Consider the following 23,646-nt stretch of genomic DNA (forward strand, 5'->3'; position numbering starts at 1 on the left):
CTTGTGGTCCACCTGCCTCGGCCTCCCAAAGTGCTGGGATTGAGTTCTTGTTTTCATATTCACAGTTGCATGCATTCCTGCCATTGAAGAACTACCCCTCTAGTTCTGCTTGACTTTATTGAAATACAGAAATATCAAGTGTGTTATTAAAAAAAAATACTTCAGCAGATAGTAAATGTAAAACTTACATCTCCTCTTAGCATCAAACAAGCTAACATACACACTCATATGCTGGCAGAACAAAAACTCATCTAAGAATGACAAAGTCTGACATTTTCTAACTTTAAAACACCTTGCTCTATTTCTGAACTAAGGTTTCTCTGGTTTTCAAAGAGGCTTCATAGAACTCCTGGGGATATTAATTCAGCTGCTTTTCACCCCCTCTGTCTTCAAGTTTGGGATTCTTGAGTGCTTCTGTGGGCTTGCATTCCTTGTGTGTCTGTGTAGCCACTCCTGGGTTCAGATCCCTCTATTCCAGTAGTGTGGTCAGAGCAAGATAAGTCTACTCCAGCCCTCAGAGCCTCATTTCAAGGGCAATAGAGGGCATTTGGAAACTTCTCTTGAGTAAGAGTATAGGGTATCCAAACTGACAAGGGACTCAGTGAAAATGCCGTTGCCCTCTGCTACCCAATGTGTGGCCCGTAGAATGTGCACGACTTTGCAGTCATGGAAGCACGTACTTCATTAAAATTGGGCTGGTTACTTTTTTCCCCCACAGAGACCATGTCCTGACTGCAGTTTATTAAAACTACCTAGGCCATGTACCATTATTCGTCCTGCTTGTATTCATGAATGGCCTGTTCGCAATAGGAACGTCCAGGTAGAGATCAATAATCAGTCTCTTAGTTAGGGCAGAGAGAGGGAAAAAAAAGAAAACCCACTGGTGCACTGCATTCAGCTGTGTTTAAGAGGTCTTATCATTAAAGCAGCAGCAGGCATTTATAAACCAAGGTTGCCGGCAGTGCTGGGCAGACAGGATTAGAATAATCATCCATCAGGCTCTGTTTCATGAATGTTTTCCTTTGACTTTTGGCAGGATCTCCAACCTGAGCATATGCCAGCTGACATGGGAACACTGAGGCCAGCAATTTAAGGATTTCACATTTGCTTGCAGTGGTAAGATTTAAATATATAACAACGAAGGGCATTAAATATTACTGGGTTCTGGCTTTTTCCATTAGATGCGAAAGTGAGGTTGTTTAGGTGTATCTTTTTTGATCAGTAAAGATCTCTACTTGCAAAACCAATGCAAACACAAGATAAATCCATAATCCATAAATATTGAACATAGCGTTTGTTAGTATGAGTGAAAATAGGAAAACTAATAATTAGATTTTTTAAGTGTCTGCATCATTGGACTAAGTGGAGGAAATGGTTTCCATGTTGAACAACAAAACTATGTATATTCAGAAGAGATATGATTATACAGCACAAAGGGACACAGAGTTAAAGATCAATGGGGAGAAAGAAAGGGAAAGTGACTCTGTTTTCAATTCTGCATGGGGCAGTCATACCCTTAACATGGGTCCAGATATTTGGTTTCTAAAACAACCACATTTGCAGTTAGTTAGGAGATTATGTAAAAATGAAGATTCTGTAAGCTGATGACAGTGTACCTCCACACACTGGACACTTGCTGCCATCCAAGACATCTGTACGCCATTGCTTAAAAAGAGAGTGATAATGGTGACTGTTGACAGACGGATGGCAAATTGTGTTACTGGAAGATCATTTTGAAAAGGGAAGTCTCCCACTCCTCTGTGTGTATATGCATTTATATATATGTGTGGACAAACACACATATACTCTCTCCCTTAAATCTGAGGCCAAAATGTAATACTGAAAAAAGTAATAATTAAAATTTACATTCTTAATAAAAGAGAGCACCATCTTTGGACACATTTTCAATATAAAGTAGAAACTGCACCATGATAGGGTTAAATAGTCTAACAAGGTCATCTAGGCCTTGGTGGATTCTCTGGACCCTGTGTTGTTTAATTTAATAGGTTAAATTAAAAAATAATACACATTCCATTACCATCTTCCTTTAAGCCAGATCTTCATGGAGTAAACCTATATTTGGCACATTCAATTCTTTGAGAGCTACCATTTTAATATATTTTCTTTCTTTCCGTCTTTCTTTTTTTCTTTCTTTTTTTTTTTTTTTTTTTGAGACAGAGTCTTGCTCTGTCAGCCAGGCTGGAGTGCAGAGACATAATTACAGTTCACTGAAGGCTTGAACTCCTAGACTCAAAGGATCCTCCCACCTCAGCCTCCTGAGTAGCTAGGACTACAGGCAAACACCACTGTGCCATCCTAATTAAAAAAAATTATAGAGATAGGGTATCACTGTGTTGCCCATGCTGGTCTTGAACTCCTGGCCTCAAGTGATCCTCTTGCCTTGGTCTCCCAAAGTGCTGGGATTACAGGGGTGAGCCACTGCATTCAGCCACTAATAAAGTTTCTGTATATTTCTTAGTCCCAATTTTCATGTGGTCTTATTGCAGATCCATGGTGCATTGAGTAAAATGTGACTTTGAGAAGCCTGATTTGCTCATTCTTGTGTGCTGACCGTGGTGTTACATCTGTGAATTTCTGAAGGATATATTTTAGAAATTCAGCATTCTTATTTAGTCCTCTTAGTATATTCTTTTCAAATTGCCTCGCTGTTTTATTCAGTCATATTATTGCAGTAACTTTTAGTTTAACAGCTTGTATTCTCAAAATCTATTTATGGAACAATGGAAAAATGATTGTAAAATAGCTTGGAAGATGCATTACTTAAACTGATACCTGGAAGTGATGATATAACTTCACACTTTTATGCATATAAAAGTAAATGAATGTATCATTATGGTTTATTTTATCTGAATATTACATTCCCCTTCAAAATTAAATAACTTTGCACTTGAGTTTCATGTTTTATTTCATGATTTAGAAGTGCTTTCTAGGAACTACCACCAAAGCCTAACTTCCATACGTAAGTCATGGTTTCCTCATATGTACATGGAATTTAAGATAACATCCTAATTAGAGTCATTAAATCTTTGATGTCAGAAGGGGCTGAGTTAAACTGAACAGGGCTTTTAAAAATCCCCAAAGTTGAGCAATGTGAGGAGGAAAACAAAGTAAGAGAAACACGCATATGATTGGCCTTAATGATATTATAAGCCTATAGAAAGTGGCCTACAGCTCACATCTGGACCACAGAACTCATCATTTCATCTGAACTGTGTGTATCAAATTGTGCTTTTTGTTATCAAAAGTGAAAGCCTGCAAAAAAAAAAAATAAAATAAAATAAAATCCAATAGACCATGCTAAATTGAGTTGCATCATTTAGAAAGTGGGAAGATTTTCTTAGAACTAGCCTTGGAGCTTCTTGTCTCTGTAGAGAACCAAGGACCATACAGAATACTGTCCCACTTCTGCATATGAGGACACTGTTGAACAGATAGACTTGTTTGAGAAATAATATAATCATGTAGAGTGACAGAGTAGAAAAGCACTAATGTAGACACCAATGTACCACAATCTTACCACAATGTACCACAGCAAAAACCATACCTGATTTTGCTGGATAAGATTTTTTTTCTTTGGTCTCTAAGATTTTAAATAGCCTCTAAATGTCAGTCCTTAGTTTTTAATTTGTAAAAGGGGTTTACTACTTACTCTATTCTCTGCAGACTTAGCTGGAGATAAAATAATAAGTAAAAAATACTTTGTGGAACTTAAAATCACTACACAGAATTTAGTATTGCTAGAAAGTTGATTCCTTGTTAATAGCACTTGTCTGATTTGAACATTAGGTCAGAAAAGCATCTTCATCGATCTGCTCTATGTTTTCACACTGAATGAAGGCTTACAGTTGCTCTGAGCTCTAATACACTTGACTGTTCTTATTAAATTATGATAACAAAATGCAATCATTATAACTTTCCCTGAATTGTATGTGTATCTATTTTTAGTGTTGTTGATGCACTGATCCGAAATTTCAGTGTTCTAAAATTACTCCAAATGAGAGCCTGGGAGAGTACAGAGGAAATGTTTACGATACAATCCCTGTCAGTAAGGGGAGTGGAAAGGGTCTCTGGGGCTCGTCCTTGTGGTAAAGCCATCTTTCTCAGACCTCCTTTCCTCTAATTCTTTTCAGATGTAGACTTCCTACCATAGCAAACCCTGTGTATCTTCCTGCCCCTTCTCCTCCTCTCTACCCGCTCCTGTCTTCTTTCTCCTCTCCTTCACACCTCAGAAAGTCCTTTGATTGTTTACAATCCAGGTTTTTTTTAGCTATTGACCCACAGCCTCTGCTTCCATAAATCCTGCTTTAAGTGTTTGATCTGTAAGACAAATATACCCCCATAGCCCTGAGTTTACTCTCTGACTCTGTTTCATTACAAATGTTGTAGACAATCAATATGAGTTAGGGGTGGGGGGAAATGTCTTAGGTCAACAAACACAATTTGCTGGAACATACCATAATCTTTGCCCTTGCAAAGAACTGTTTGATCACATGTCCTTTAAGAATAAAGCCAAGTTGTTGGAAAATGTAACTTAAATTAAATACACAGGAAATTCCAACAATTACACATGACATAAAAAATCTTTCAGAGCTCCCAGTTCATGTACTAATGTTAGAAGCAATCAAGGACTATGAATAATGGATGAAGTTAAACATAGTGGCCCAAATTTTTATCCAGAGTGCTAGAGAAGAATGTTAACATAATGGATGTGGGTCAAAGAAATTGCCTGACATATGAAATACCAACCAAGAGTATCATCCATTTATTTTTTATTTAGGAATAAAGTTTGCACACCATGCCAAGGTCACCATTGTGGAGATACTTACTTGTGTGCACTATGGTCCTCCCTAATGATAACGATATTCCTTCCCAGTCCCAAGACCCCCAGTCACATGGCAGCATCGTTTGTACCTTCTGTGACAATTAAAATCCACCCTCATTTCTACCAATTTGTTATCCCAAGAGAACAAAAGTAACTAATAGCTCCTTCAAGCCTGGGTATGGTCTATTTTGTCCTCATGTTAGAACTTAATTTAAACCTTCCTTGGTCACAAAATTCTGAGACTAATCTGGGAAAGTAACCAAAGAGAATTAAGATGAGAATAAGGTTAAGTATGGGAAATGTTGTCCTAAAATACTCCACCCAAATTTCCATGTGTTTATAACTGACCCAATTAGCTTGAAAATTAGTTTGAAATCATCATAGCAGATCATAGTACTAATAACTCAATCAAACAGTGTACTCACAATCTGGCAGATCTGGCTACATCTATTATTTCTAGCATTCCCAACTCAAAAGGTAATTTCTCTTTTCAATCACTGACCTCTGTTTCTCCCCAAAGCCAATGTGGAGGTAAGATATAATCAGCAAAGAGAGCTCCTTAGGACCCTTCCCAGGAAGGGGATCAGGACATTATGGAATTTGACAGAGATTCTAGTAGGGTCCCTCAAATCTCAGCTATTTTTATTAGTATTTTGTGAAGCTCCAGAAAACTGCAAGTATTTTCTGTTCTAGTCACCCCTTATTACTTTCCAGCTGATCAAAATAACCCATGACTAACAACAGGAACCCGAGAACCGCCATAACTGCAATGGTCCCATCTATCACTCAGACATTTTTTGTGTAATAAAGTCAAAAGCAAATTTTCTTCTTTTATTTTCAAGTTTTGCATCTGACAAAATGTCATTGGAGCTCAGTGACTTATGAAAAATTGGGACAAATTGAGAGCCTCTGATAAAAGCAATCTTTGTATCACTAAAAGATTCTGCTAAATTGAGGGGAAAGGGGACTTATAGTTCTTAATAATGTGTTTTATCAACCACCTGCAAAAATTTTTAATTAAATATCTAAAGATACATTATAAGATATTATTGTAAAAGACACAAACATGATTCCAGAAACATTTTAAAAGCTTGAATATTTAATATTTATTTGTTTTAGAGATAGAGGGAAAGAGGAGATGAGAAACATATATTGTATAATCATATTATGATTTCATCCTCATATCAGACAAGAAGATATACTCTGCCATACCATCCCATGATTATGTACTTTACCTTTTAGACTCTATCTGCTTATACTGTGTGTGTGTGTGTGTGTCAGAGAGAGAGAGACAGAGAGAGAGAGAGAGAATATGAATGTCTGAGAAAGTAGGAAAGAGTTATCGTTAAAAGTAAAACTCTCAGAGGTTGCCTGAAGGGGCAAGATTTACCAAATATCTATTGTTTAAGGAGTGACAATTACTGCTAAGATTAAAAATAGTAATTTTAGAATTGTTATGAATTCTTAGTGTTGTTTTGGTGTGTTTTTCAGTGAGCTGTAGTGCCATATTGTCATGGCACTACCATGACAACTGTTGTGTCCTTGGATCCCCTGAAATCTTGATTTCATAAATGGAGGATATCATGGTAAAAATGGACATTTCTAAATATTAATTTTCTATGTGAAAGGCATTAATCATTTTGTTTTCTCTTTTCCTAATCACTCATGCATCCTTTTTTTTTTTTTTTTTGGCAAGCCGTTCATTGAACAAATGTTTATCAATCACCATGTAGATATTGCTAGACATTGTTTTATATATTGGGGATGCTGAAGTAAACCCAACAGATAAAAATGTCTGCATTCAAGGAAGTTAGTTTTCAATGGAGGAGATAAACGATACAGGGATAAAAATATCTAAAATATAGCATTTATATATTTTATATTCCCATATATATTTTTATATATAGATGAATGCAAAAAGAAAAAAGAGGAGATATGAAATGGTATATGGGGCTGAACTTTACATGGGGTGGCCTGGTAGAGATTTTCTATGTAGATACCTTCTGAGAAAAAGACTTCAAGGAAATGAGACAGCAAGCCAGGCAGAAATCTGAGGAAGATTGTTCTAGGCAGAGAGAACAGTAAATGCAAAAGCTCTGGGACAAGAGAATGGGTAGTATATTTGAAAATTAGCAGGGAGGCTATTCAGTCTGAATCGTTAGAAGGATCACTCTGGCTGCCATGCCAAGAATGTGTCTTAGTCTGTTCAGGCTGCTATACTGGGTGGCTTATCAACAACAGAAATTTATTTCTCACAGTTCTGGAGGCTAAGAAGTCCAAGATCAAGGCATCAACAAATTCAGTGTCTGATGAGGGCCCATTTCCTTGTTCATAGATGGAGCCTTCCATTTGTCCTTACGTGGTGGGAGAGGCAAGAAAGCTCTCTGGGATTTTTTAAATAATTGCAGTAATCCCATTTTTGAGGGCTATACTCTCATAACCTAATCACCCTCCCAAACACCCCACCTCTCGATACCATCACCTAAAATGTCAGGATTTCAACATAAGGATTTTGGCGGAACATAAACATTAAGCCCATAGCAGAGTAGGAAGAAACTCACAGGGTGGGTGGAGAAGACATAAGTAGGTAGACCACTTAGGAGACTGCTTCAGTAACTTCAGGAAGAGAGGATAGGGTCCTGTGCCTAGGTAGAGAGGGTGACCTGGACTAAGAACACAAATAACTTGCCTGTAAGAACAAGAAAGGTGTGGATAGGTGGGAAGAGATGGTAGTCACAGGATATGAAAGTTCCCTTTTGATTGTTTAGCAAATGTCAATCACATTAGACTGTGTGAGTGCAAGCATACAGTGATCACCTGATTGAATTTAAGGAGGGTTATGATTTCACCAGGAAAGTTCACTAACATAAAAAAGGAGCTAGGAAAAGATTATAATGATCCTCTATGGAATTTAAGCTGGAAAGGAGGGAGAGAATTTCATGAGAGAGCTATGTCTCAGGGACAGAGAGAGTGTTTCAGGTCGTTGTGGGATTTTAGAATTGTAGGAGTTAGGGTGTTAGAAGGAGTGATTAGGAAAAATAAGAGATCATGATCATAGAAGAGAATATTTAAAATTGAGATTCTTGCAAGGAATGCAGTTATTGATAACCACAAAGTCAAGTGTTTGACTGTGTGAGTGGCTCAAGAAGGATGGCTGATGAAATCTCTAAAAGCAAAGTAGTCCAGAAACTGAAAAACAGGTTATTGGAAGGATCATGCCATTGGATATGAAAATGGCCAAAAATTAAATAGGGATACTATTAGAGAAAGGGATAATGAGCCATTTGCTAAAATCTCCAGTGAATGGAGGGAGAATGAACTGGAGGATGGTGGAGGAAGCACCAACAAGAGTAGGGGAGTACAGCCTGATGCCATGAAAGAGAAAGCTGGAGTTTTATTGAGGAAGAAGGACAAAAGGCCTGGACACAGTAATGAAGAACACGGAGGACACCTACTATACTTTTATGCTCCTTGGTAAGAGGGATCTAGGAGAGTAAAAGCTACCTCTTGAAAGGGCTTTAGTGGTATGAGTATGTGGGCAGTCAGATCTCAACTAGTGCAAAACGGTGAAAGGGAAGTTTCCACAGGAAGTAGAGAATAAGCAGATTTACTGATGACTGACCTCAAGTCCCAGAGGATTCAGTGAAAGACTTTCAGGAGGTATGAGGCTAAGATCAGAACAAGTAGTGAACAAAGCCACATGAGGATTAGAGAAGAGGAGATAAGAGATGACCTGGTAGTGCTGGGCTGGTGTGGTGACTGATCTTCTGTGGTCCGATAATAGCTGGTCTGCTGGTCCAGGGCAGGTGGTGGCGGTGAGGCTATGAGTGTTGAGAGGAAAGAGAGTTATGTGCAAGTTTTGGGGGTGTGACAGACCTTTCCAAGAACATGAAGAGCTCTCAGGTGACCATTGACTGTTACTGAGGAGACTGTTATCCTTGAGAAGGGTGATGTGCTCAGAACACACAGATACCCTCTTAAGTCGAACCAAACAGTGGCCTTCAGCTCAGTGGTCTTACACTGAATGGGCTGACTCCCTCTGAGTTCATCATTACAGAGCCCAATGGCTCAACTTTAATCAGAGGATACCTTTACCTTCCTTCATCAGTAGAACATCGTATTATTGGGCTTGTCATATACAGACTGTGAAGCTTATTTTCATCATTTAAAACATTCTTTTGTGATCTGTGCTGTTTCTCCCTTCAACCTGTTTATAAACCTTTCTTCCCCCTCCCTTCATTTTCTCTCCTAACCTGTTCTACTCCTTGATGCTGTGAATGAATGAATAACTGTCTTTATGTCCATTGCCTCCAGTGTCTCTGGAAGTACTGCCTTCTCCCCCTCTGTGCATACTAGTTTCCCCATAGTTTTGCTCATCTTCTATTTTGTGCATTCTGAGCTGTGTAAAGGTGTGTGCGTTGCAAGTCCTAGTGGTCCTCTCCTTTGTTTGTCCTGACCTTCTTCCTTTGCTGAACTGTTGCTGTATCATAAGTGACTGTTAACTTTTTCTCTTTTTATCTAAAACAATTCTAAAACCAACATCTTTTGGGGAAGGATGATAATATTCATACAGTTTGTGGTATGAGACTCTAACAAAATGCAAGTTGTAATGAAATCTAAGGCCTCAGGCCCACTGTCTCCAAAAAGTAAAGTTATTTTCTGTTTGTGACCTTAGGGGCAGCTATTCAGTTCTCTAGAACAAAAAAGTGTACATATGAAGTAGATATGAGTAGAATTAGGATCACAGTTAGTGACAGAGACCATCAGTACCATTGGGGTTATCGTGAACCATAAAATTGCTATTGCTCTTCTTCTCTTACAATGTAGAGATATTGCAAAGATTTTAAAGTCTAATATGTTTGGACTTTTTATTGGAAGTAAATGATATGAGTCAGTGAAGAACACATGATTTAGATAAATGAACTTTTCTTAACAGTTAAAATTATTCACTTTTCATCCTCACCTATACCATTGGTTATTTCTCTATTCACATTCTAAGACAAGATTCAGTCCTCTTGTTATACTCCTCAATCTCCCTTAGGTTCTCAATTTCAGGTTCTCACCACCCCACCTGCAGTTTCTGAGGCAGTGCCATATACAGTAAGAGCACTGGGTATGGCAGGAAAGGACTAGTGTTTAAAGTCTGGCTTTGCTGCTCACCAGCTATACAATGCTGAAGACATCAGTGAAGTGCTGTTATCCTCTATTTTCTTATCATAGGGTTGCTATGTTTAACTACCCTCATGTGTTTGAAAGTGCTCAGCACTTATAAAGAGTAGGTCCTAAATAAATATGCACCAATAATTTATGTTTATCATCTACTCCTTGGTTTTGACTTCAGGTGATAGATTAATTTTAATGCTTTATTTTTGATGCTTTCTGTTTCTCTGGCGTCCTCAACTGTTCACTCTATTTTTCTGCTTAAGGATTTTTTTGGACTTTTCACTTGACTGATGAATGTGTACCATATTAGATTAGATTTGTGGTTGGAATGGGGAGGTATTAGGAGCCTCTCTTCTAGATAAGGGGGGATCAGAAGTAAAGGTGCCAATGACATGTATGACAAAAACTAAATATTTATGAGGTCGAAGGGAAAGATGAGATGATGGGAACATGAGTGTCAGTTGATGGTAAAAAGTTTTCATAAAGTTAACCTCTAACAATGTCCGTAGTGTGTAGAACTACAAAGGGTAAAATAACATTTGACCGCCTTTTCTAGAAACTATAAATAATCAATTTAATAAAATAAAATTCTGTTGTCTCCACATAATTATAGATATGTGACTTCATAGTGTGTAATTTTGATTTCTTCACACATCTTCCTTGGCACATAGAGCACAGAATGTTTGAGAACTAGGAAGACAGAAACTGTTCAATGAGCAGCAATAACTCAGAACCGTAATGTTAAGGGGGTCCATTATTTATTTATTTTTCTTTAGAGGGTGAAAACCAAAGGGCAGATGATTTAATTTAAAATTAACTAATTCACTCCCTTCCTTCCTTCCTTCCTTCCTTCCTTCCTTCCTTCCTTCCTTCCTTCCTTCCTTCCTTCCTTCCTTCCGTCCGTCCGTCCGTCCGTTTTCTTATAACTGCATATTGTTGGAGTCTTCAGTCAGGTATCATTGAATTAAAAACCAAACCCAGTAATCACCATCTTTAAGTGATGAAGTATGTACAATGAAACTCCAAACAGTAGAGACAGTTAAAACAGATAAGTTTCCAAGCTCAGTTTCTTGATTGATACTACCTTTTCAAAACAGTTGGGTATTCCATGTCATTTAAATGGCAAAGAGAAAAAGAGAATATATTCTGCCTGACTGTGTCTCTTTGGTCATCTTTTCACACTCCATTAGAGGCTTTATCCAACTTTTGTATTCAGACTTCATTGTGTTTTTCTGGTGCTAGAAGAAACTTCAATGAGGACATGATGAATGTCCATATTAAATTACATTCCCCTCCCCTTTTAATTAAGTTCATTTAAATTTAATTTTGTAATCTTACTTCAGTAAACCATTTGACTCCAGATGTTGGATGTACTTCTTCTTATTTCTGCTTCCACATAATCGTACCTGTAAAAGATTTATCACTGCAAGAGACATTTTGGAACCTTTCAGAGCGTTTTTGGCATATGTTTCACGGATGACTGGTAACATGAGCAATTAACATCCTAAAATGTTCTTATGCTCTCCAGAATATTTTTAATGGGATAAGTTATTTTTATTAGCCTGAACTTTAAACAAATAATCATCTTAAAGGAAACACTATCATCAAAACAACTCAGTTGAAACAGAAACCCAACCCTAAAGGAAATTGGTAAGAGTGAGAAAAAAAGACCTTTGGGCTAAAACAACCTTTAACAAAGATATATAACCAAAAGGCAAGGCTTGGCCTTTTGCTAAAATGAGAGTTAGAAGCAGAGTTCCTGTTTCTTCCAGTTGACTCTGAGTCACTTCTGTGTGTGCTGTAATGCATATATTATAGAGTGATGGGCCACACCACTTTTGCTTAGGGAACATTTAACTCTGACTTTTGGTGATAGAACATTCAGATCAATCAGAACAACCCAAGAACTACCCGCTTTGCACACCAAAAATAGAAACTCACACTAGTGTATTTGAGAAACTGTAGCTGCCTTGGAACCTAGAACTCAGACCTACTCCATTCATAAATGGTCTTCACCATCAGGTATCAGGCATTCTTAGCCACATAAAGATTGCTAGTAAATAGCCTTTCTTGTTCCTAGAATTATTTGAATGCTTACAATTGTTCTGAATCTGCCTTCTTGCTTCCTTAAGTCAAAGCTTATTTAATAACATACTTGATAGCCCTCCTGGGACCTTGTCTAATGAAACTCCTAGTTCTCATCAAAGAAACATAGACTACAATTGAACCTTTAGATGACATACTAAAAAAAAAACAGCAACTACAAATACATAGGATAAAGAAATCAATTCTTTTTCCTCAAGTGAAAAATTATACTTCATGTTTTGGATATGTAATAATGTGTCTTGATGTATATGAAATATTCACCACTACAGTAAACAAGTTAAAGTATGGATTTTTCCTCAGACTTAAGGGACTCAGTAAGCAAGTTCTAATTTTATTCTTTTACAATCTTGTTTGGCAGGGACAGGTATGTGTGTGTGCATTGGTGGTGGGGTTTATCTAAAACCCACTAGAGTTTAGCATTTACTGTTTCCAACTGCTTTTCTTGCTCAGAGTACTAAATAATACTAAAAATCATTTGAAGATGACAGTTACCATTGCGACCAGGCATAATTTGTTTGTCCATAATTGACAGACAAAGAACTCACGTTTTCTGCTTATATCTAATATAACAAAAGCTCAGAGAATGATTCTGTGAGTCATGGAATTTTGCAACTTTATTAAATTTTAAATAGGAAACCAGTGAAGGCCTAGAGATGAAACAATGTCTGAAGCAGCAAATGGCATGTATAGAATTAATAAATTGTCATGCTACTCAGTGTATTTGTTTAGAGCGTAGCTTTGCTAACTAGAAGAGTGCACTTGAAACATCCTCTGATTGGAAGACTACCTAGTGACTATTTGCCAATACCTCTAGTTCCTGCTGGTAATCAAGAATAGATGTCTACCATGGAAATTTAAAGAGAAGGATTGAGAATATATACAGAGCCGTAAGATATTGCATACATTTCATGAAATGAGAAAAAAAAAAAGAAAATCAGTTTTGAAAAGAAAAAATGGGTTGTGCTTTCAATTGCTTCTATAGATCAGTTATGATGAAATAAAACAGATTTTAATGAAATAAAAATTTTGTCTACCATATGTGTTAGTCAAATCTATCAGATTCAAAATAAATATCTGAGACATTGTCTCTATCCTAGAGTTATTTTTTAATGTATTTATTCATCCATTCATCCCCCGACAATGTAATGAATATCCTTGATGCAAAGCAAGTGGTAGAGCTTGAGAAATCTGAAAATGAAAATCAGAGCTAGGTCCTACTGATGTAGGTGGAATAAGTTTGAATAAGATGTATGAATTGTAGGGGCAAAGGGAATTTTTCCCTCCCACCTCTGAAGGTTCAAGTCTGCTGAGATAAACTGACAATAGATTAACAGGAGCAAAAGCATACAAATTGATTAATGTGAATGTGTACATGGGAGCCATACCAAATATAAGACTCAAAAGGGCCACATAGTTGAGGCTTACATAGCCTCTTCATCGGGGAGAGGGACGTGGGAGATGCAGGCAATTTTGAAGGGTAGTAAATGATGTTTAGGAGAGTCAAATGAGCCCCCAAAGCAGAAAATGGTCTGGGACACGGTTCCTCTGAGCTCTGGAGGTGACGGCAACGAGTTGTGGAAAGGTGAGGAGTGGAACTGCACCGTGAACTTGTCTTATTATGCAGATAAAGTTTTCCAGTCAATCTCCCGGAGCTTCCCTCAGAGGAATCATTGAAAAGTCTGTCTAATTGTGGTGATGACTTTTAGTCTTTTCTCGTCTCTGGTGGTTAATCCTTCCCTGGTTATTTAGTGAGATTCTTAATGAGGAAGCTTTAAGACAATTGCATTATTTTTGGGGGGAGGAAAAGGTTTCCTCAGCGAGATAGGGGAGCTTTTAGAGTGATCCCCTATCTGCAGTTGGTGAGTGAGAAGAGAAACCCTGAGACAAAAAGTCCCTGATTCTGAGGCTGCCTCTAAGACCTGTTAATTATAAATAAATAAATAAATAAATAAATTTTTATTTATTTTTAGTTCAAAGTGCTCAGCAAGCGAAAGCACCATACTTTGGGGTATTGTTTTCTGACCCCCAACAGAATCCCATGTTTAATCCATGTTGGCCTACAAGGCTGATGGGCTAATCAAGCATACCCTCAAAAGGAACATTAATTCCTTGTACTGTGCTTTAGCGCTTTTACCCCTTGGAATAATACTGCTGTGGTTTTATATGCCACACCTTCTTCTTAAATGCAGCTGAAATTTGTTTCACTATGCCTAAATGGTAAAGATACTTTTTTGTTTGTTTGTTTGTTTGTTTGAGACAGAGTTTCACTCTGTCCCCCGGGCTGGAGTGTGGTGGTGGGATATCGGTTTGCTGCAACCTCCACCTCTCAGGTTCAAGCAAGCTAAAGATACCTTTTCCTCCATTTTCAAATTTTCACGGAATCTAGGTACACTTTTAGGACTAGGAACAAATTTATTCTCTTCCATTTATAATCTAAAGTCTCCCTTCTAATTTTCTAGCCTAATAAACACCTGTTCTAATTACTTTTAATCATTTTCTGCTGGAGATTTTGTGTGTATATTGGCCATAGGTAGGTGTTTTGTAATAATGAAGGGAAACAGCCTATAAGACACTCCTTAGTTATGCTCCGTATACTAATAAATGCTATTTTGTCTATTTGTCTTATGCCTTGAAAGCCTTTTGTGTGAATTTTTGATAGGTTTCCAAATTCTACAAAAATATACGCATGGATTTTGTATGACTTAGGATCTGAAGTAGCTTAGTGCAAGAGTTTTTTAAATTTATGTTTTTAGAGATGAGATCTCACTGTGTTGCCCAGGCTACCTTTGAATTCCTAGGCTCAAGCAATCCTCTTGCCTTAGCTTCATGTAGCTGGTACTACAGGCATGTACTACCATACATGGCTTTGGTGCTAAAGTTTTGTTATTTTGTTCTGTTTTATTAGATGTTGTTGTCTAATGGGTCTCCATTTTATCACAAGAACCTGCAGAGCTTCTGATGCAGAGCAAAACAGAATAGTTTTGATCATCAGTACCCTGCAGGCAAGTATTAGGATTAATTGAATCACCTGTCTTCTAGTCCTACATTGTGGGGTATGTGAGGATGTGGTCTTTATACAGGGAAGGATAGGGCCTTAGAACCATTGCTAGTAAAATCTTTTGTCCCAAGAGTTGCTAGTTTAAAAGCACAGGAATACAGAAGGAAAGATCTGAAGATAGATTTTGGTCTTTTATTTACATTTTCATTATCATATAATAGCACATCCCCGATGTGTACTCCCTACAGGGTATAGAAACTCAAACTCTTTCTCTCACACATATACAAATATAATACCAAATATTTTTCCCCTAAGTAAAGCCCAATGCTAGAAAGGACTAGTTTTGAATATGTTTTATAATATCCTAAGGGCTGCTGTGATTTTTATTCTTGTTACAATTGTGGTAATGAACTGTATAAATTACACAGTTTTTGTCTGCCAGATGCAAGTCATAAATCTGAAGAGAATATTTTCGTTAAAAAGACATAATGATCATTTTACTGATAGGGTTTAAATGGTAGAAATCACATGCTTCTTTATATGGGTTAAACTACTGTAAAAAGGAATGAATAAGTCAGGTACCAAATGCAATTTCAAATACCAGTAGGGTGTTATAAGACATATTTGCATTTTCTTTTGTGATTGTATTGAAGTAAGGTTCATTTACAGTGATAGCATCATTTAATTTCATTTAAAGACATGACATTGCAAGTATCCATAATGTGAAGAACTTTAATGGGGAGAAAGGAGGCACTGATGGAGATCAGCATTGCCCATCATGTATGTTCTAGGATACAAACTGCAGAAGGTGTTGATCAATAGAGCGATCCCTTGGTCACATAAGTTTGAGAAACACACACCTGCTGTATACTGCGTAGTCCACAGCCACTAGATCTGCAAGATGCTATGCACTCATGTACAGTCAAGTCACGGCATGCAACCATGCACAGCAGCAGGTTAAATGCGTTGAGAAATATTACACTTTAACGTGTTTTAGCTTAGCATTTTCCAAGCTTATTACACTCCTTTTCATTCTGTCACATTTTATAACATCCCATGGAATTACGATTCAGTGGAAAATTCTTTGGAAAATCTTGATCTCAGAAATACTATTTTTTATATCTTAAATGAATTTATTTCAAAAAGGAAGAGAAATGTACACTTGGGAAAGGTCACTGGGTGTGACATTGCAAAACCTGTGTTAGATTCCTGCCTGCCCTTTGCTAAATATGTGACCTTGGGGATACCATTTAAGCTTGCCATGAAGTGGGAATGATGTTATCTTCTCTAACTCACAGTGGGTCATTGAATCCAAAGTCTGAAAGAGATAGTGCTTTTGTAAGCCTTTTGTAATCCACGAAGCACTCTCATGTGTGGTATTTATCCTTATCATTATTGTTATTAACTTTAAGAGTTCTGTCCCAGAAGTAGTGAAGAAATTCTTATTTATCCTATTGGAACCCTTCTTGATTTCCTAAACTCTCTTACCAAAGTTCTCTTACTCTCTCTTTCTCTGAGGAGGCTGAGAAATTGTGTATTCTTCTTAGGGAAAAGATAAATAGAATAGGGTATATGAAACAAGATAATCCAATAAATTGCTTTCAGACAAATTACTTTGAAATAGCTCACCAGAAAATGTGCAAGATTTAGGTGTTTCATCATGTTATGCAAAAGACCTACCCTTAAAAAATATTTAAAAAAGAGAGAAGAAGCCGAACATTATTAATAACAACAATATATAGACAAATTTAGGTGTAAAATGGTCCATCCACCTGCTCATATTGCAATAGAGACAAAGATAAATAAATCAACCACTGAGAATTTATTTAGCACATATTGTATGCCCAGCACCATGACATATAAAGAGAAAAGAATAATGAGTGTATGTTGATCGAAGGTTTTACAAGCCCATTGTAGAGCTAATATGAACACATGGTGTAAATATAAATCGGTCAAGTCCAGCTTTGCAGAAGACCAAAGTATTTTTAATTGTAACTATGAACTGCAGTTACAAGAACAAAAGGAGTTCTAAGGACGGAGAAGTAAAAAAGTCTTTAGGTGCAGATTTACCCTTGAAAGTGGGTAAAATGGGGCAAGGTGTGGTGGCTCACACCTGTAATCCCAGCACTTTAGGAGGCCAAGGTGGGTGGATTACTTGAGGTCAGGAGTTCGAGACCAGCATGGCCAACATGAGGAAACCCTGTCTCTACTGAAAATAAAAAAGATAGCCAGCCATGATGGCGCAGGTCTGGAGTCCCAGCTACTCAGGGGGCTGAGGCATGAGAATCACTTGAACCTGGGAGGTGGAGGTTGCAGTGAACGGAGATTGCGCCACTGCAGTCCAGCCTGGGTAAGACTCTGTCAAGGAAAAAAAAAAAGTGGATAGGATGGGTGTCTTATGATTTTTGTCTCCCTGGCAATTGGTATTTACATACCTTGTATATTGTCAGTACTCAGGTACTCAATACAGATGTGTTATGTAATTGGATAAATAGAAGAGAGAATAAGTGGAAAGAGGGAAGGGAAGGGAGGAGGAGGAAGGGAGAGAGGGAGGAAAGAAGCAAGGAAGAGAGAGAAGGAAGGGAGGGAGGGAGAGAGGAAGGAAGGGAGGAAAGAAAGGAAGGAAAAGGAAGGAAGGAAGGAAGGAAAGAAGGAAAGAAGGAAGGAAAGTAAGGAAGGAAGGAAGGAAGGAAAGAAGGAAGGGAAAAGGAGGAATGGAAATTCCAGTAAAATAGGGCATCCCACTAAGACAACAGCAAGTGCTGGTGAGGCAAAGGCTTCCTGAGAAGAGAGGTGTGTGAGTTGCCTGCCCACCACCCAGACACGGGTACCTAGAGGGAACAATGATACCACGCGGAGAGCACCAGGGTTATCATTAGAAGTTATAGGCTGGCCAATTGCTGGCTCTGCTGCTTACTACCTGTGTGACCTCAGATAAGTTGCTTAAATTTTCTGAGTCCTCTTAAACAATGAGGTGCTTTCTTTTTAGCATTCTTGTAAGAATTAAACAAAGGTTTGGGACGTTAGTAAAATGTTAGACAGCTGTGAGATACCATTTTTATTACGTGGGGAAATGAGATGAAGCTCCAAGAGGTCACCAAGGAACGAACCTAGCCAGTCCTTCAAAAATCTGGAGTAAATTGCCAAGAGGGATTTTATCTGACTTAGATGTGCAATATCTTTAAGCGTATTGTGTTGTAACCCTGTTGCATATTTGGTGGGAAGGCAATAGAACACCAATAAAATTATGCATTGACCATAAGCACTTGGCTCTCCAGCCAACAATTGCCTGGGAAGGAATGCAGTGGGGCAGATGGTATTTTTCTGAATCAACTATTATTGTATAGTGTGGTTAAGGCCCCTGTGCTCTGTCCTGTCAGAGTCCACTGATGATTAAAATGGTTCAAGAGTGTTTAAAGATAATATATGTATTTTTTTAAAAATGTCTATTCTTGTGTCTGGGAGTTTTGAAAAGTTTTCAGAGTTTTTGTGATCAACTCAGTTGACCTTCTTCACTGAATAGAAAATTACACTTTGGGGACCTCAGTAACAACTGAGTGGCCACCTGTGAAAAGTTTCTCTTACTTTCTTGCATCTCTAAGTGATGTAACACAGACTGAGCATCTTATATGTTGGGTTGGAGTTCTTCCACTATAAGGCACCCATATAACTACATCTGAAAGTAAGAGGCTCCTCCTATGTGCTTTCCAACCTGATTCAGCAATGATTCCCTTGAGTACTCTGAGGTGCCAGAACTTTCTCAGAGTGAGGGAAAATAATAAAAATGCAATATGCTAGCCACTCTTGGACGTTAGCATTAATTCCTTACACATCCTTCTTTTTTTCCCACCTCACATCGTTCCCCCAAAAATCTCTTCCTTAGTAGGGAAAACCATTTTCCCTGCTGTAGAGAGAAAAAGAGAATTCCTTTTCATTAGCATAGGAATCTAGCACAAAGGAGGAGTGAAACACTCCTGTTTTTCCTTGGGGCCCATTTTTATTTGCATGATTGCCGCAAACTCTGTCACTTTCTTGATGTGTGTTTGCCCTTTGTCTGTGATCATCCAGGGAGTATTTTTCTTTCTTTGGCATCTTATCAGACTGGGGGCAGGTCTGGGAAAAATAACTGTGCTTCCTCCAAAATAAAATATATTTTTTTACTCAGGTAGATGAAAGGGCAGAAACATAGGCACAGAGACAGGCTAATGTGGGCTGGGTCTCCTGGGTGGCAGGTCAAATTGTTCAGTGTCTGTGCCTGGAAATACTAAGACAGAGCAGACAGACAGGAAGAAAACTTGAAAAGTGACCCAAAAGAAAGAGCATACGTTTCCTCTCAAGGTTATAACTTGCCACCCTGCCCCCATTTCTACTCCATTCCCCCACAGGCCCAAGGTAATGTCTCAAAGTCCAAGTGTCATCTCATGGAAAAACTACCAAGACCAAGTCAAATGCTACCACCCCTCCTCACTCTTCACCATCCCTCTGCCATTGCAGCGGTGTAGCCTCTTAGATGGGGTGGTGTGGAGGTGATGAATCGCAGGAGCAAGGCTTCTCATCTGGGAAGCCCAGGTAAGCCCAGCAAAGCTCATTTGGTCATGAGCCCCAGCCACGGAGTTCTTTTGTGAGGCAAGTCGTAGCAGCCAGTCCCCTTGATCATAGATGGTGGCCGTTTCTACAGCTATCAATAAAGTCCACAAACTCTAGATAAATTACACTCTCTTTTTGATTCACATAAGATTTTTTTTCCTCATTTAGATTGAACTAGATTCTTTTGTTTTTCAAAGAACACAGATGAAAACTATTGGGCTCATGGTCTCATTTTTGAGGATGGATGGCTATTTGTACACAAGGTAGATAATAATGTGAGTCTTAAGATTTCTCTTTATAATATTTGTTTTAGGGGACTTTTATCATACAATTGAATATCATTCTTTTATTTATTAAATTAAATAATAAACCATTTAAAATATGTTTAGAAACATGCCCTTCAAATTAACACTCAAAGCACAACTTGAGCATAACACCGTAGTCTGAACCGTTCCCTTACCATTTCAAACAGTACCTGGAGCCTAAATAGCTTCAAACCCAAACCTCTACCCCTTTTTTTGTATCCTCATTATGAAAATAATTTTCTTTCTGCAACTCTTCCCACTATTCGACAAACCTACATCCTCCCACAGTGATTCCAGCTTTTTCACTAATCATACTTTCTTGGTAGACATGGATGGAGTTGTGGGCTGGAGATAGGGTTGACTGGCAGAACTGCCACTGTGGACAGCAGGAACGCTATTTGGTCATTGCCCCTTGAGGTCTAGCATGTGGATATGGGTGAATTATGCTGGTCCCAGTTCCAAGGCCACCCACAGAAATGCTTCCTGTGTGATCTGTTTTGAATGTCTTCTCTTGATTCACATGCACAAAAGAAATGCACAGTTTAGACTTCAGATACAGTACAGTTGAAAATGCTTGTGACATCATGTCTTATGTTACTGAAAGATATCAGTTTTCTGTTGAAACAAAGATAATAATTATAAATAAGCCTCTTATTTACTTCACAAGTATCTTCTGTGTATGCACAAGCCTTTGCATTCATTGAGACAACCTGGAAATGTGATAGATGTATCAATGGTTTCTTTTTCTTCTTCTAACTATCCACCCCCAACCACCAGCAGTGTTACATGGCTGGACTGGGGTGATGTTCCAGGGCATCAAGCAATGTGTGAGGCACTGAGACCTAAAAAGATATTTTTCTTTTTTAAGAGGAGAGCTATGTGTTCACAAAATCATTAGTGAACCCTAAAAGAGCTGAGAGCAACTTCAGACCTGTTAATACTCACACCGAAAATAAATGGCAGGACAGACAATGTCCATGTCGTAAAACTATATAGTTATGGTTCTTACATCTTCTGTCTTTATAACATAGAGATAAGAAGAGAGAGTAGGAACAAAAAGTGCTTTCCTGAATAAACATGATTTATAAATACAGGTCAATAGAAACACATGAAAAGTAAGTTTTGTTGAGACTGGTGAAATTTTAGAAGGGGAAACAATTTTCTTATTAAAACCTAATTGTTTTCTGATTCCTTCTATCCCTCTCTTCCCCTGTTTCTCTTTTATCTTTCCATGCACACACACACACATTTATATGCACATACATACACACATACATATAGACATACACATATGTGTTATGCATATATGTATATATGCATATGTATATACATATACACACACAATTAGTAAGTGCTCAGCCCAAAAAAGAAAAAAAATGGCAAAGTGACTTGACTTGGTCTGAGAGGAAACAGAACAAGCAACTGAACTGAAAAGACCATGTGACCACACTGGAGATGAAAAAGCAACTCTGTAATTAACCACTCCTAGTTAGGATCCGAGCGTCACTTAGGAGAACCACTGTGTGGAAAAACTGAAAGTCCAAATGATTAAATGTAAGTCATTTTTGCTTTGGTGAGAAGTGTGCATTTTTAAGATGTAAAAATTATTTTTCAGACTAAAATAAACTACACTGTCAGTGATTCATCAAAAACTTAATGAGCTTTTTTCTTTTAAAAGATTGGGTAAAATGATTTTATTACTTGTGAAGGAATCCTTCCCATATTTGTAGGTTACTCAAAAATTTTTACTAATTTCACAAAAATTTCCTGAGCCTTTGTGGCAGACAGTGTGCTAATTGCTGATAAATAATGATATATCCCTAATTATAAGCTGTCTATAGACTATAAGCCATAATTACCAATTTTGATAAATGCTATTGGCTCTTTCTAGACGTTGTCACTTTCCTCTTAATTATGCTGTTACTTTCTGTTGCTGAGCTCTTTCCATAGACAATGCAAACATAAACTTGAATTAGGCTCTTCAATTATTTGTTACTGGAAAACTAATAAAAGTTATACATTTATTGATCTAGAGGCATTATCATCAAGTATTTATATATTAGACATATATCCAAGTATGCCGTTATAAAATGTGTCATCTAAACAACAGATTGTCATGCAGAATAACAGCAATAAAAACCACAGTGGAGACTTTGATGACTTTTCATTAACCAGTCAACCTCTCCAGCTAAAGTAAACTATGATTTTGCTTCAAAAGAATAACAGGTTTTAGATTTCAATAAAAATTGACCCCTTGTTTATGTGACTATTACATTTAATTTATTTTTTGCTTTATTTTATCAGAATCTTTTTCTGCCAAACATTACAATTCAATGTTTTATAGATCACACATTATAAGACCTAGATTTAGTTGAGGTTAATGATTAATTTGAAAAATAAACTCACTAAAGTTGCAGAGTATGGGAGATACCTGATTTACAGATATAGAAAAACATCACCAAAACTTTGTAATTCCTGGATAACTCTTAGTCTCTTTCCAAAGCCAATGGGGTAAATAGAAAATATGGCTTAAATGTCACAGTCAATTCAATTATAAGATGTGGAAGAGATTAAGAGAAAGAAATCACCAGTAGTACAAGCATCATCTTCTATCCAGAGATCCCTTATGCTTTTGAAAATATAAACTAGGAGATGGACTTTCAGTAACTACCTCTATGTACTAAATGTTAGTGTTTTCAGCAAGAAGTAATGTAAGTTTTCATCATCTCAATAAATTCCAAAAGTTGGCTAAAATCATAAACAGTGGTGTCGAGGTGGCAGAGAAAAAGTGAGAAGGCCGCAATGACAATGATCTAAGTAAGAGATGATGAGGCCTCCACTGAAAGAGAGTCAGTGTTATTAGAAAGTGAGAAACGGTGTGCAGTAGCATTGGGCAGAGTGATTAGATTTGGAGGCTGAAGGAGAAAGGGAAGACTAAGGTAACTCTGTGGTTCGAGCCTGGTGATGAATACTGAAAAAATGGACAGAAATAAGCAAGCTCGAAGGAAGCAGTTTGGGAAGAGGGGTTTAATCCTGTTGAAAGGGGCACATTCTGGGTCATGCAGATTGGAATATTCAATAGGTTGATGGTGTTACAGAATTGAAGCGGAGGGAGGAGCGTCCTGGCTCTAAAGAAGTGAACTATCTGAGTCAAAGCAGATTTTTTTTTCTTCTTCCACCCTCCACTCTATCTCTTTTCTTGCTACATGCTATCCTGACAGTTTTCTGCTGTTTTCCTTATTTTGGAAGCTTCCATGATCAGTGATATATAAATACAACTTTTTTTTTTTACTTCTCTGTCTTCAGAAACATAGACTATAGGCAAGTGATACACTATTTGATGGAAGCTACTTTGTGAGTCAAGTCTGTATTTGATCCAATTTTGCATCCTACACAGCACATAAATAATGTCTAGTACATAGAATCCATTCTACAAATGGATAATGTGTGGTCCCACATGGCATAGCTCCTTCTGAATCATATGTGAGGACCCATTGACTAACCCAGAATCAATCCAGGAACGAGACTTAGTGCACAAGAGGAATATGTGTGTTTATATCAGTGTGTTCTTTGTAAGAAATATGCCAGATGGGAAGAAAATGGGGCCGTCCTTTGACCTTGAAGAGGGACTAAACACAGCTGGT

The 23,646-nt window shown here is 37.7% G+C and overlaps 1 protein-coding gene across 2 annotated transcripts in view; it reads left to right on the top strand.

Annotated features, from left to right (window-relative positions):
• Positions 1-23,646, top strand: part of SEMA6D (semaphorin 6D) — a 584,563-nt gene that overhangs the window by 218,693 nt on the left and 342,224 nt on the right. For both annotated transcript variants that reach the window (XM_025390610.1, XM_025390606.1), the window contains one exon: positions 1,037-1,116. The gene's annotated coding sequence lies outside the window, so the exon portion shown is untranslated. The remainder of the gene's footprint in view (positions 1-1,036; positions 1,117-23,646) is intronic.

This window comes from Theropithecus gelada, chromosome 7a, assembly GCF_003255815.1.
Source record: "Theropithecus gelada isolate Dixy chromosome 7a, Tgel_1.0, whole genome shotgun sequence".
NCBI lineage: Eukaryota > Metazoa > Chordata > Mammalia > Primates > Cercopithecidae > Theropithecus > Theropithecus gelada.